The following is a 12801-nucleotide window of genomic DNA, read 5'->3' on the forward strand; positions in this document are numbered from 1 at the left end:
TGATGTAGCTAACTATAGATTGAAATTCCTAGAAGGCACTATTGATAAGTTTAAGTGGCCACCCCCCCTATGAATATAAAAAATATTAGTTGTTAGTAAAAACACTTGCCAAGGAAGTTGAATTAGTAGGGAGGAGTATAGATTGCAAACCTAGAAAAATAAAACTTAAACCATATAGCTACTCCCAAGGTTTACACCATTACTCCCCTACCCTACACTACACCTCCTACAATTAGGAGGTTACCATTAGCACCAAGAAAATTTTAGTATGAACACTAACAATAGCTCTAGTATGCCACTATGGATAATAAACTCAAGTAACTTCAAAACCGACGTAGGTTTTCTTTTGTTAAACCAATAGATAGTTGGAAACAATAGATGCAACCTGCACCTAGGATTAAGGTGAATACTGATTTTCTTAGCACCCTTAGATATGATGAAGCTTAGAACATAAACATATCATGAACTACTGTTGTGAGTTAGAGGGAGCCTTCTCCTCAAAAACCAAATCCTAAACCATTTATACCCTATACCATAAGCGTGAACATCTCATATCATGATACGTGTACATGGAATCATTGCATCGACATATTGCGCCATTTCATGATTCATTGATCAATCTGAGAATTACACCATAACATGCAATCATCCATTTCACCCTGATGTGCATTGTTGTAGAGAGGTAGAGAATAGGGAAACACCACACAGCCAATGGGGGGTGTCCTTACATATAAATAGCAAATATGGCAAGACATACAAGGAATCAATCAACTATAAAAGGTAGTAAGTCAAAGACTACTTCTGTATATCTCTAATAATTGCACCATATGATTCATCCCTTACTCCAAATCATGGTTGCACTGCAATACGGGTGGTATTAATTTATTCATGATTGCAATGCACAAACTGTTATATGATTGATGAGTTCATCGTTATTATCCATGCTGTCTTAACATCCATGGCTGGACCATGAAACGGTTATACGCAAGCCTTTCTCCGTCGCAGGTTGGGATTAGCCCTCTAATTAATACTGCATTTAGCAGGCTGGGATTAGCAATCACGCTCGCAAGCCTTTCTCTGTCGCACAAACACGTTTCCCACGTCGCACCCTGGCGACATAACCGCGCTCCTCATGTCGCACCTCACTTTGCCGCCACCGATTCTCCATGACCTCGCCCGTTGTAGTTCTGCTGATTCTCCCCGACCTCGCCCTCGGTCGCAACTGCTGCGCTTCTCCCTTACCCATTGCCGCCACCGCGTTTCTCCCAACCTCACTATCTGCCTCCGCCCGCAAACTCTGTCGGAAACTCGATGTATGATAAGAACATATGGACTCTACCATGTACAGCGCTAGAGGATTCTAAAGACATATTGCATCTGAATTAATGGCCTGTTCTCTGTGCCATTGACGAATCTGGTGGCCGCCTCCCTACTTCACCAGGTAATCCATCATGACATTTTTTCCTCCCAATTTGCACAGTGTTGAGATGAATCCTTCACAGATCTACTATACAGAGCAACAAGTGCAACTATACAAATGTATAAATTTGGCGGTATTCTCATGGTTGTTATGGAACCAACTAATTTGAATCGTACAATTTCAAATTCATATTGCAATGCAAAAACCAATTTTCATTTTCAATTTTTACAGTCATTTAATACATAGATATACAACAGTCTCAACCATGGAAATTTTTGAGAAGGTGAACAAGGTTACAGGAGTAGTTTAGAACAAATTCTGGATGCTGCGTGTTGTGACCTCAACAAAATATCAGCATGCCTAGAACCTTGTGCAGCAACTGGATATAAGCTGGTACTTATTTTGTTGGCCACTATTTCCTGGAGAGAAGATATATAAAAGTCAATATTGTTCTAATATTCTGATATTGCTTGATAAATTGATTAATAGGTTGATTTATTATCCTTGCTGAATCATATGCTCAGATCATGGCATGTTTTTCAAATATCGATGTTTAGACTTTTGGGTTGTATCATTTTAATTCGTACCAACTATCTTATCACAAGTAGTTGCGATATCCTTAAAGAAGGCAAAGTGAGAGCATGTTTTTCCTTTTTCTACACTTTGATATGTTCAAAATTACTTCTTTTGGGGATGTAAAACATTGTATTTTTTGCCTGCTTGGTTTGGAGAGATCCCGAGTGGTATGGGGGTGGGGGTTAGGTCTGAACTAGGATTTTGCAGGTTGGCCTTGTAAGGAGCTATGTGATTGGGGGTTAAATCCTAGGGGGTTCTAGTAGATCTGAGTCATTCAACACCAGTTTGTGAGTGATTGATATGGTCCTTCGGGTGAATTGGATGACTAAAGGGGCATAATTCTTGCTTACAGTCTATAGATCTTTGGCATGATGATGGGATAGGGGATATGACATCCACGTGAAATTTTCTATGTTTTCTAGGATTGAATTTTTGTTGTGATTATGCGAAAATGTTCATGTTGTTGGTCCAAATTTGGCTCTTGGGTGGTCTGCTTGATACTTTGGTTATATAATGTTGTTGGATAGTTATTTTTTTTGTGTGTTTAACAACTTATTTCTCCATAACCTGAGCAGCAAGTGTAATGACTATTAGGTGGTGCTTAATGCAGTTAGCAGCTTTAGTATCTTAGCTTGGAATGAAGTTTCGTGGTGTAATCAATGGTGCAAGATTACATGCTTGGTCGCACAATATGGAGTTCGCTTGGTCTAACATTAAGTAGTTGATCTGTGTTTGTGTATTTATATTCCGAATTAACTATAATAGTTATCCAGATCACTTTGTTGAACGATTTTACCACCGCAATCTTATCTTTGTTTTGCTTTCAGTTCAAGATTACGAAGCAGGTTGTCGACATAGTCTTGATTGCCTTCCTTGTTACGGAATTGGTATTGGCTGGTTTGTGTAAGTGATCATTGTTTTGTTGTTTCATTTCTTATTGTAGAAACACCACCTTTCGTATTTGCTGGTTTTCTAGATATTTTTACAGAAACTCACTATTTCTCTTGAATCAAGTCATGGTTAGGAGTTTGCTAATGATGAGATAATAAGAAAAGTTGGTTACTTGTGTACTACTTTTTTGGTCCTGAGGCCTGCTTGTGATTCTGTTACCAACTGCAGGTCCAAAATTACTTGGTAATGTTTGGATGATACAATTTATAGCATAACAATTAAAGAGAGGAGCAGCAATAAACGTACTGAAGTATAACAATGGACATTTAGCTTGTGTCCCTGGAGAAACATGAAACTCGTCACCATATTTTCTAACTAGCCTCAATCCCTCTCATGAGCCTCTCCTTGGCCTTTTTAGCCAACACTATCACACAAACATGCTTAGAGGAACAAATGCAACTGTACGGATATAGGTAGATGTTTTGTTATTTCTAGCACATGTATCCTTTCAATGATTATCTTGCACGGACCAGTACTATCCTGCTATGCTCTGGTCATAGCCCCTCAATCAGATGAATGAATGAATAAAAAGAGCAACATGCTTTTTTCTTTTGTGAAGATCAACACTGATAGACTTCTTTCATACCGCTTGCTTTAGGCATCTTGTATAAAAAGATCAACATGTTTTTTCCTCCCCCGTTCTCTGAACCATTTTTTATGTTGGTCAGTCTCAGTCATTGCTCCAATATTACCCAGCTTATCTGAATAGCTTTAATTTTGTTCTGTAGTATTTGAATTTAATAAAAGTACAAGAGAAAATGTTATGTTATTTCTTATTTTATCATTGCGAACCAGGACAGTCAATATTTCTCTAGGTTGGTAGAATATAGCTGGTTAGCTACATTAACCATCCACTTTTGGCTTCTAATCTATGGTAACTGAGAATTGTTGTGGTACTGGTGTATGGGGAAGGTGATGCTTGCTTTTGTTTTATTTATCGTCTCTGCTTGATTACATTATGCACTTTGTCGAGCCAAAAGTTGTACAAAATGTTAGTATCTCAATTGTTACTCTCATTGGTGAGAGGATGACACTCAAACTTGGGGCAATTTTCTGTTTACTTATCACCAAATGCCATACATCCCGAGGGGAGGTTGGATACATATTTATAGCTGCATTCTAGCCTAAAAGGATGCTGTCCTAGAGCATCCTAACAACCTGTCCTAGAGCATCCTAACCACTTGTCCTAGAGCATCCTAACAACCTGTCCTAGATGCTGTCCTAGTAACTGAAAGCTGAAAAAACAAGGGTAAGACACCACAAGACCAAGACCAAACAGCTCAAGACTTATTCCTTCATTCTCCCCCTAAGTCTTGTGCGTCGTTTTGCGGGAAGGTTGAGCCAGCCCGATCCGGGAGCAAAGTTCAAGGAACTTGATCCTCCCAAGGGGCTTGGTGAGCAGATCCGCAAGCTGGTCCTTGGTGTTGATGTAGCTCGCCCTGATGCTCCCTTCCTCCAAGCAGCCTCGAATGAAGTGGTACCTCACCCGGATGTGCTTGCTCCGTTCATGAAAAACGGGATTCCTTGCCAGGGCCAGAGCGGACTTGCTGTCCACCCTAAGCTCCACTGCTCCAGTGTCTTTGTCGAGGAGATCACCGAGCAGTCGAGCGAGCCAGAGTGCCTGGGTCGAAGCAGTGGAGGCCGCTATGTACTCGGCCTCGCAGCTGGATAGGGCCACCACCTGCTGCTTGACCGACTGCCAGCTAACGAGGCACTTGCCGAGGAAGAAAAGAATCCCGCTCGTGCTCTTGCTAGTGTCGATGTCGCCGGCATGGTCGTTGTCGGTGTACCCAATGAACTGTGCCTTTCCAGGGCACCTCGGGTAGTAGAGGCCGTGGTCGAGAGTCCCCGCAACGTAGCGGATGATCCTTTTCACAGCCTGCTGGTGCTCCATCGTCGGTTGCTGCATGAACCGACTAATGTAGCCGACGGAGAACGCCAGGTCCGGCCGTGTGTGGGTGAGATAGCGAAGACTCCCCACAAGACGCCGGTACTGCGTAGCGTCCACCTACTCCGCCGTGCTGTCCCGACTCAGCTTCAGCCTCTCCTCCATCGGGGTGAGGGCTGGGTTGCAATCGTTGAGCCCAGCTAGCTCAACAACGCGCTTGGCGTAGGCAGTCTGGCGAAGTGTGATCCCGGAGTCATCTTGGTGCACCTCGATCCCCAGATAGAAGGAAAGGGGCCCCAAGTCACTCATCTGGAAAGTGGCCTTCATGTCTTCCTTGAACGTTGCCACCTCCGTATCCTTGGTGCCGGTGATCACCAAGTCATCAACATAAACACCCACCAGCAGGGTATTTCCTCCATTTCCCCGCCGGTAGATAGCAGCCTCGTGCGGGCTTGGCTCGAAGCCCATCCTCTTGAGCGTGGAATCCAACTTGGCATTCCACGCCCTCGGTGCCTGCCGCAGGCCGTACAAAGCTTTGTACAGACGTAGCACCTTGCCCTCCATGCCGGGGATCGCAAAACCCGGTGGCTGGTGCACGTAAACCTCCTCCTTCAAGTCGCCGTTGAGGAAACGCCGACTTGACGTCCATGTGATGGACACGCCAGCCTTCCTGAGCTGCCAGCGCAAGGAGTCGCACGGATTCCATCCGTGCCACTGGGGCAAAGGCATCGTCGAAGTCGATCCCCTCCTGCTGCACGAAGCCACGTGCCACCAAGCGAGCCTTGTGCTTGACGATGGTTCCGGCTTCATCCCTCTTCAGCTTGAACACCCACTTAAGAGAGATCGCACGATGACCATGAGGAAGGTCAGCAAGCTCCCAGGTGCGGTTCTCCTTAACTGCGGCCAATTCCGCCTTCATTGCGGCGCGCCATGCCGCGTGTCGCTCGGCCTCTGCGAAGGACCGAGGCTCGCCGTCGTCGTACGCAAGGTGCAACTGTTCCTCCAGGTCATGAGGCACCAGTCCCGGCACTGGCTGGTCGCCGAGGAGGTCCTCCATCGTACGGTACCGCAGGGGCTCTCCATCATGGTAGGCGTCGATGCGATCCTCATCATGTGAGAGCGGAGTAGCGAACTGCACCGGGCTGCGCTCGACGTGAGCTGGTGTTGGTGTGGACATGCCCTGAGGGGTGGCTGTTGGTGTCGGTGTGCGTGGGGTTGCCGGTTGTGGTGGTGTCGGTGAAGAGCTCGGCGCAGCCGAAGTCATGGCTCGAGAGCGTGGCGCGGCCGAAATGGCGGGTGCCGGAGTTGGTGGAGACTCGGAGGCCGGGGTAGGCACACTCGGTGAAGGGGAGCTGCCCACTTCTCCAGCTTCCCTGAAGTGGATGTACTCGACAGTGAAGTCATCGTACGTCGGAGTAGAGCCGTTGTCCACCGTCGTGTCCCATGTCCATCCTCGCCCTTCGTCAAACACCACGTCGCGTGCCGTGCGCACACGTTGTCTCTGGGTCGAGGATGCGGTAGGCCTTTGAGCCCTCCGTGTAGCCGATGAACAACCCTGGGGTGCTCCTGTCGTCGAGCTTGCCGATGTGGCCAAGCTCCTTGGCGAATGCGAGGCAGCCGAAGACTCGCAGGTGGGAGACCGATGGTTTGCGCCCATGCCAAGCCTCGTATGGCGTCCTGCCATTGAGAGCCTTGGTAGGTGAGTGGTTGAGGATGTAGACGGCCGTCACCACCGCCTCCCCCCAGAAGAGAGCCGGCATTCCTCTCTGCTTGAGGAGGGCTCGAGCCATCCCCACAACCGTCTGGTTGCGCCGCTCAACGACGCCGTTCTGTTGCGGGCTGTTCGGCGCGGAGTAGTGACGGTGAATACCTTCATCGGCGCAGTACGACGCGAAGTCAGCCGCCGTGAATTCGCCGCCATTGTCGGTGCGCAGGATGCCCAACTTGCGGCCGCATTCCGCCTCCGCAGCAGCCCGCGTGCGCCTGATGGCGTTCGCAGCCTCTCCCTTGCTACCGAGGACTGTCACCCACATGTAGCGGGAGAGGTCGTCGACGAGCAGCAAGAAGAAGCGTCGTCCTCCTGGTGTGGCCGGAGTCACCGGGCCACACAAATCCCCGTGCATGAGCTCGAGCCGCTCCTTGGCTCGGAAGCTCGTCTGATGGGGAAAGGGGAGCCGCCTCTGCTTCGTCAACACGCAGACGTCGCAGAACTGCTAAGGCATGGCATGCCCCGCACTATCTCCTTGGTACTGAGTCGCTTCAGGGCCTCGAAGTGGAGATGGCCGTAGCGCTCGTGCCACTGCCACGCCTCGTCATCCCGGCGGGCGGCGAGGCACACGGGTTGTGCTACCTGCACGTTGAGGATGTAGAGTCGGTTGTTGCCTCTGGTTACCTTGACAAGGAGGTGACCATGGCGCTCCCCGATCTTGCGCCGATCCCAAATCCTCATAACTCCGTTCTTGATCACCACGCATGAGCCTTCCTCTTCTTCCAGCTGTCCAATGCTGATGATGGAGTTCCTCAGCGCGGGGATGTAGTAGACTCCGGTGAGCAGCCTGTGCTCGCCGGACTTGGTGGTGAAGATGACGGAGCCGGTGCCCTTGATATCCACGCCAGAGGCATCCCCAAACTTGACGAAGCCTCGGACGCTGGGATCAAGCTCGGTGAAGAACTCCCGTCGGCCGGTCATGTGATGGGTGGCCCCTGTGTCGAGGACCCATCCATCAGTCTTGTCATTGTTGGAGTCGTCGCCAAGAAGGGCGCGTGCCTTCGGCTCTTCTAGGTGGAGGAAAGCCGATGCGGCTGGTGCCGCTGGAGATAGCTCGATGCTTGCGTGTGCCAAGAGCAAGGCCGGTTCTTCCCCCTCCACTTGTGCGGCGTTGGCCTGGCCTTGTCGTGGTTGTCGGCAGTCCTTGGCCCAGTGGCCAGACTTGCCATAGTTGCGGCAGGCGTCGTCTCGCGTCGGCCTGCGGTAACTGGTGGTGCCGCCCTGGACGCCTCCGCGGGCTCCACCCCGGATGCGTCCTCGCAGCCTGACCTGGACGCCTCCGCGTCCCTTGCGCAGATTGCCGCGCTTGCGGCCGCCCACCGAGGACTCCCCCTTTTTCCCATCACTCTGGCAGGCCTCCCACTGCTCCCGAGTGAGATGGAGCTTCCCGCCAATGGTGATGGCCCGGAGAGGGGCTGTGGCTCATCGCCGTCGACGACCTTGAGGCGGCCAATCGCCTCCTCGATCGTCATCATGGAGAGGTCCAGCAGAGACTCGATGGAGCGGGCGATCTGCTTGAACTTCTCTGGGATGCAGCGGAAGAGCTTCTCGACAGCTCTCTCCTCGTTGTAGGTGTTGTCGCCGTACTGCACCAACTTCTGCAACAGAGTGTTGAGACGGAGGGAAAAATCATCAATGTCCTCACCTGGCTTGAAGTTCAGGTTCTCCCACTCCTTGCGGAGTGCTTGCAGCGTGCTCTTGCGGGCGCGGTCGCTGCCGATGCGTGCCGCAGCGATGGCGTCCCAGGCCTCCCTGGCAGTCCGCTTTTGCGAAAGCGAGAACTGCATCTCGGACGGAACTGCAGCGATGAGGGCATCCAGCGCCCGTCTGTCTTCATCGTAGTCGACGTCGCCATACCGAACTGCCTCCCACATGTGCCGCACCTGGAGCCTCACCCTCATCACCGCAGCCCACTCGATGTAGTTGGTCTTGGTGAGGGTAGGCCACCCACCACCGAGACCAAAGTCCCTAACCACCGCTTGGATGCCGTGGTAGCCATGGCGCCAGTTAGGGGAGGGAGAGTCGCACTGCCTGTGAGGGCCGCGCTCCCCGTAGATCCGGCCGCCATCACCGGGAGGATAGCCGCCGCGGCGTGCGTTCTCTGGGTTGCTGCCGGCACGCCTGCGCCCATCTGGGCTACCGTTGCCGCACGCGCCCTCGCCTGGGGCGCCGTCGGCGGGTGCGCGGTCCCCTGGACCGCCGCGCCATGAGGGTGGGCTGCTGCCCACCGTGCTGTCCGCTCCCGCGCCCTTCCTCTCGCCAGCTCCTCAAGGTCCCTGTCGGCGGTGATGTCGCCGACGATGGAGCCGTTGATGCTGCTGCGCAAGGTCTCAACCTCAGCCTCCGCCGCACGTGCTGCATCTTCTGCCTCCTCTGCTTCCGTCTCCGCCCTGATCGCCGCCAACTCCGCTGCTGCCAGCCTTGCTGCCCTTGCTGCTGCTGCTGCGGTCTGTGCCGCTGCTCGCCTGCGCTCTTGCGCTGCAGCGAGCTCGGCGTCCTGCTGACGCCGTGTGCTCGAGGCACCCGAACGCCGAGACTGTCCGTCGGACATGGCACGCCTCCGGGGGGCTGCTGCGTGGAGATGGGAAGAGGAAAGGGGAAAGAGGAGCAGCCGGTGGTGCTGCTGTTGGTGGTGGCTGAGTGCTCACTCGAGGTTGGGAAGGGGAGGAGCAAGAGATGTTCAACCTACAGGAAAGTGTGGCTCTGATACCAGATGTTAGTATCTCAATTGTTACTCTCATTGATGAGAGGATGACACTCAAACTTGGGGCAATTTTCTGTTTACTTATCACCAAATGCCATACATCCCGAGGGGAGGTTGGATACATATTTATAGCTGCATTCTAGCCTAAAAGGATGCTGTCCTAGAGCATCCTAACAACCTGTCCTAGAGCATCCTAACCACTTGTCCTAGAGCATCCTAACAACCTGTCCTAGATGCTGTCCTAGTAACTGAAAGCTGAAAAAAAAAGGGTAGGACACCACAAGACCAAGACCAAACAGCTCAAGACTTATTCCTTCACAAATTTGTCAAAGGGTTATGGATCCTCTTTGTTTTCCAGTCTTGCAAATCAGTGCATTTTGTTGGAATCAGATCATCATGTTACTGGGATTTGTAAGTGGGCTCACCAATGTCACTAAGTTGCTAGATAATCATGTACTCCCTCTATTAACAACTCTTTTTAAAATACTAAAGGAATTATGGGCAGAGAAATAGATAATTGTTGCATGCATTACTTGGATATCAAGCATTGGGATCAAATTTCTAGCTTGATCCTGACTTCCGCACCCACTGACTCTGCGAATCGCCGGGCACTCGACACATGAACTTTGCGCTTCAATATCACTTCAATGTTTTCTTATTTTCTGTTCTCTAAATTCACATTTGGAGATATCAATTTTTAATTAATTTGGGTAGGACCTAACTATTTAAGTTTGCGGTGAACTAATTTCAGGAATTGTTTTTATTGGTGAATTGTGATGCCAACTTCCATCAATATGCACAAAATGGTATGATACATTTGATCTTTATTATAGTTGATTATATTTGTTTTGTTGGCTGCATACTTCTAAAATCTTTTTAATTTTGGAAGGATTTCAACCCATGATAGCAGTATTCTAATGTTTATAGAGTCAATACCTCTTTTGAACATGGGATCATCTAAGAAAAATATGTGCTCATTGATCTTGTTATGAAACCAAAGCTTGAATATATGTTAAAAATCATGAAGAAACCACTTACAACCTAGATTATAGTTTCACAGATATGCTTGCAAAAATGCTGCAATTTTTGCTGAAGAGTACCTGTTAATACGAAGTATTATAACATATATACAATCAAGCAAAGATTTTTACATTTTGGACTAATATCGAGTGCTGACCACATTACAATGCTTTAATTTTACACATTGTGCTTCGATCTTAGAAGATCAAAATCCGCAGTGTTCAACATTGACAATGAAGGTAATAAACAACTGATAAACTGTTGTAGAAAATTAGCATGTAAAGATCGACCTGGAAATATGGAAATATGTGGATGTGTTATTATTCCAGTGGTGTATATTTGAAGTGGTATTCAATGCGTATGCATAACTTAGGAAAGTTAGTGAGACATATATGTTAGAAGAGAGACATAGGCATACAAGAGTTTTTTCAAGACATTGGACCTCATGTTGGAAAAGCTATGAAATTCCTATGTTTTGAGACATTCTTAAGGATTTTTAAAAGAATTTGGAAGAGGCATTTCTTTGTTCCAGAGGACCATATAGAAATTATTTTCCATAGGAATCTAATCCTTCAAAATTCCTTTGTTCCAAAGAAGCCCTAAAAGTAGAATTGTGAGAGTTTTTTGCATGTCCACTTTTCACATGGTATTTACAATTGTGTTTATCTATATATGACAAATGCACAATGGGGGGAGTTCCGTACATGTATTGTAATGAGGGTATCATCCCTGGATGGAACTAACTGGATTATTGTTTTTATCTGCTGGTTACAGATTGTTATGATGAGAGGACAGTGTTCTATAGTTGCTCATTTTAGATAGAAATAGTTGCAAAGAATTAACTTGTGATGATACTTTATAATTTATTTTAAACCAAGTGTGAAGTGAAGCTTAGTGTTTTAATTTTTCTTTTGAAATGGCAATCGAAGCAAAACAGACCAAGGATGACTTTTGCTTATTTCTCACTAAATAGGACCCTCATTTGTCAATTATCTTTCATGTCATTTGTCAATTATCTTTCATGTCAACATCAATGGCTTATAATGAATTTATTGTTTTTTATCTATTAATAGGACTTAACAGATAAACTTTACATCAACATGCATTTGCACGTGCACGACTACTAGTCTTAATAGATACACAACATTGCGTCAATTCATCATTTATATTTTGATTTGTTCAGCTTATGGTGGCTTGTGCCTGTATGTTGTGGCAAATTTCAATGTTTCCCGAGCACTATTGTTGGGCTTCTTTTTTGTTGCTCTGTGCTGATGGATTATTTTTTGTTAATAATCTTGGGCTTCTTTTTTGTTGCTCTGTGCTGATGGATGTCCTTGAACCAGTAGTGTAAGGAAAGGAAAGGTTGGTGTTGCAAAACAATTACATGAAAGATTTTGGGTTTTGGAATCCCCATATATTAGACTTGCATTCTTAATGTGATTGCGACCATATATATCTTCATGACACCAATGTGTTCTTATAACAGTAAGTAGCTAAGTATATACTCATGTCGGTGATTAAGTAGCAACCAATAGCTTCACTTGAGAGATTCAATAATTTTCCTGTGCTCTATTATTAACTCGTATCATGTCATTGTCATCTTGCATCTGATTTGGTGTTTTTGTTTAATAGTTCTGATCTTGCAAGAGACACAGTAGGACACTGTTAAGTTCATGGGGAATGTTAGAGGAAGTAACGGCATAATGACACCGCATTGAATTAAGAGAAGACATATCTATGATCGGTGCAACACCATGATGGCATAAGACACTGCATTTTTCTGCATATTTATTATGCTACTATTGCAACATTTCTTTTTTCACATCATGATTAGGTAAATTTTATCCTTGGTGTACAAATATAAGATTTCAAGTTACCTTAAGTAACCAAAGTTTTTTTTTCCATGGCATGTCTCTTCTTCTATTGTTTTACCAAAGGAACTCACCTGATGATATTCAATTCATTCCTCCCCATGTCACATATGTTCAATGATCCTATTAGGTATTTCATCTTCGTTTGCTTTAGTTCTAGTAAGTATTTCAACTTCGTTTGCTTTAGCATTTCTTTTTCTAGAAGAATGGATGTCTTATTAATTATTCCAGCGATGCATAATCCGATCACATGTAGGTTTGATGATCGCATTGTTGTATCTTTTTTTGTTCTACTCCTTATATTATGGCAATGTAATTAATTTGGTTTTCATAACGATAAAATGTATTGATACATCACATGATAATCTTCCATTTTGTTGTCATACAGGTCTAAAAACCATGTAATGTTTTGGTCATTTCTTTGTCTAATCAGTGCCACTATGGATGATTCTTCTCATGAGAAAAGGCAAGGGAGCACATTTCAACTTCCTGTGTTATTTCTGTTCTTGCATGTTAAAAAAGGTTTTTCATGTTTAAAAAAGGTTTCCTGAAACATTTTCTGGGCTTGCATAATGTTTGAATTTGTTATATTTTTCCTCCAAT

General features: G+C 46.7%; 1 protein-coding gene across 17 annotated transcripts in view; it reads left to right on the forward strand.

The window, feature by feature from the left end:
- The window catches only part of LOC102713042, a 39592-nt gene extending 26792 nt beyond the window's left edge, over window positions 1–12800 (forward strand). For 5 of the 17 annotated variants that reach the window (XR_005812145.1, XR_005812146.1, XR_005812138.1 and 2 more), the window contains 5 exons: window positions 2824–2899; window positions 10059–10113; window positions 11960–12161; window positions 12265–12328; window positions 12587–12800. The gene's annotated coding sequence lies outside the window, so the exon portion shown is untranslated. The other 12 variants (XR_005812139.1, XR_005812143.1, XR_005812144.1 and 9 more) reach the window with 12 other exon arrangements.
- Window position 12801: the final 1 nt, after the last annotated feature.

This window comes from Oryza brachyantha, chromosome 7 (genome assembly GCF_000231095.2).
Source record: "Oryza brachyantha chromosome 7, ObraRS2, whole genome shotgun sequence".
Classification (NCBI taxonomy): Eukaryota; Viridiplantae; Streptophyta; class Magnoliopsida; order Poales; family Poaceae; genus Oryza; species Oryza brachyantha.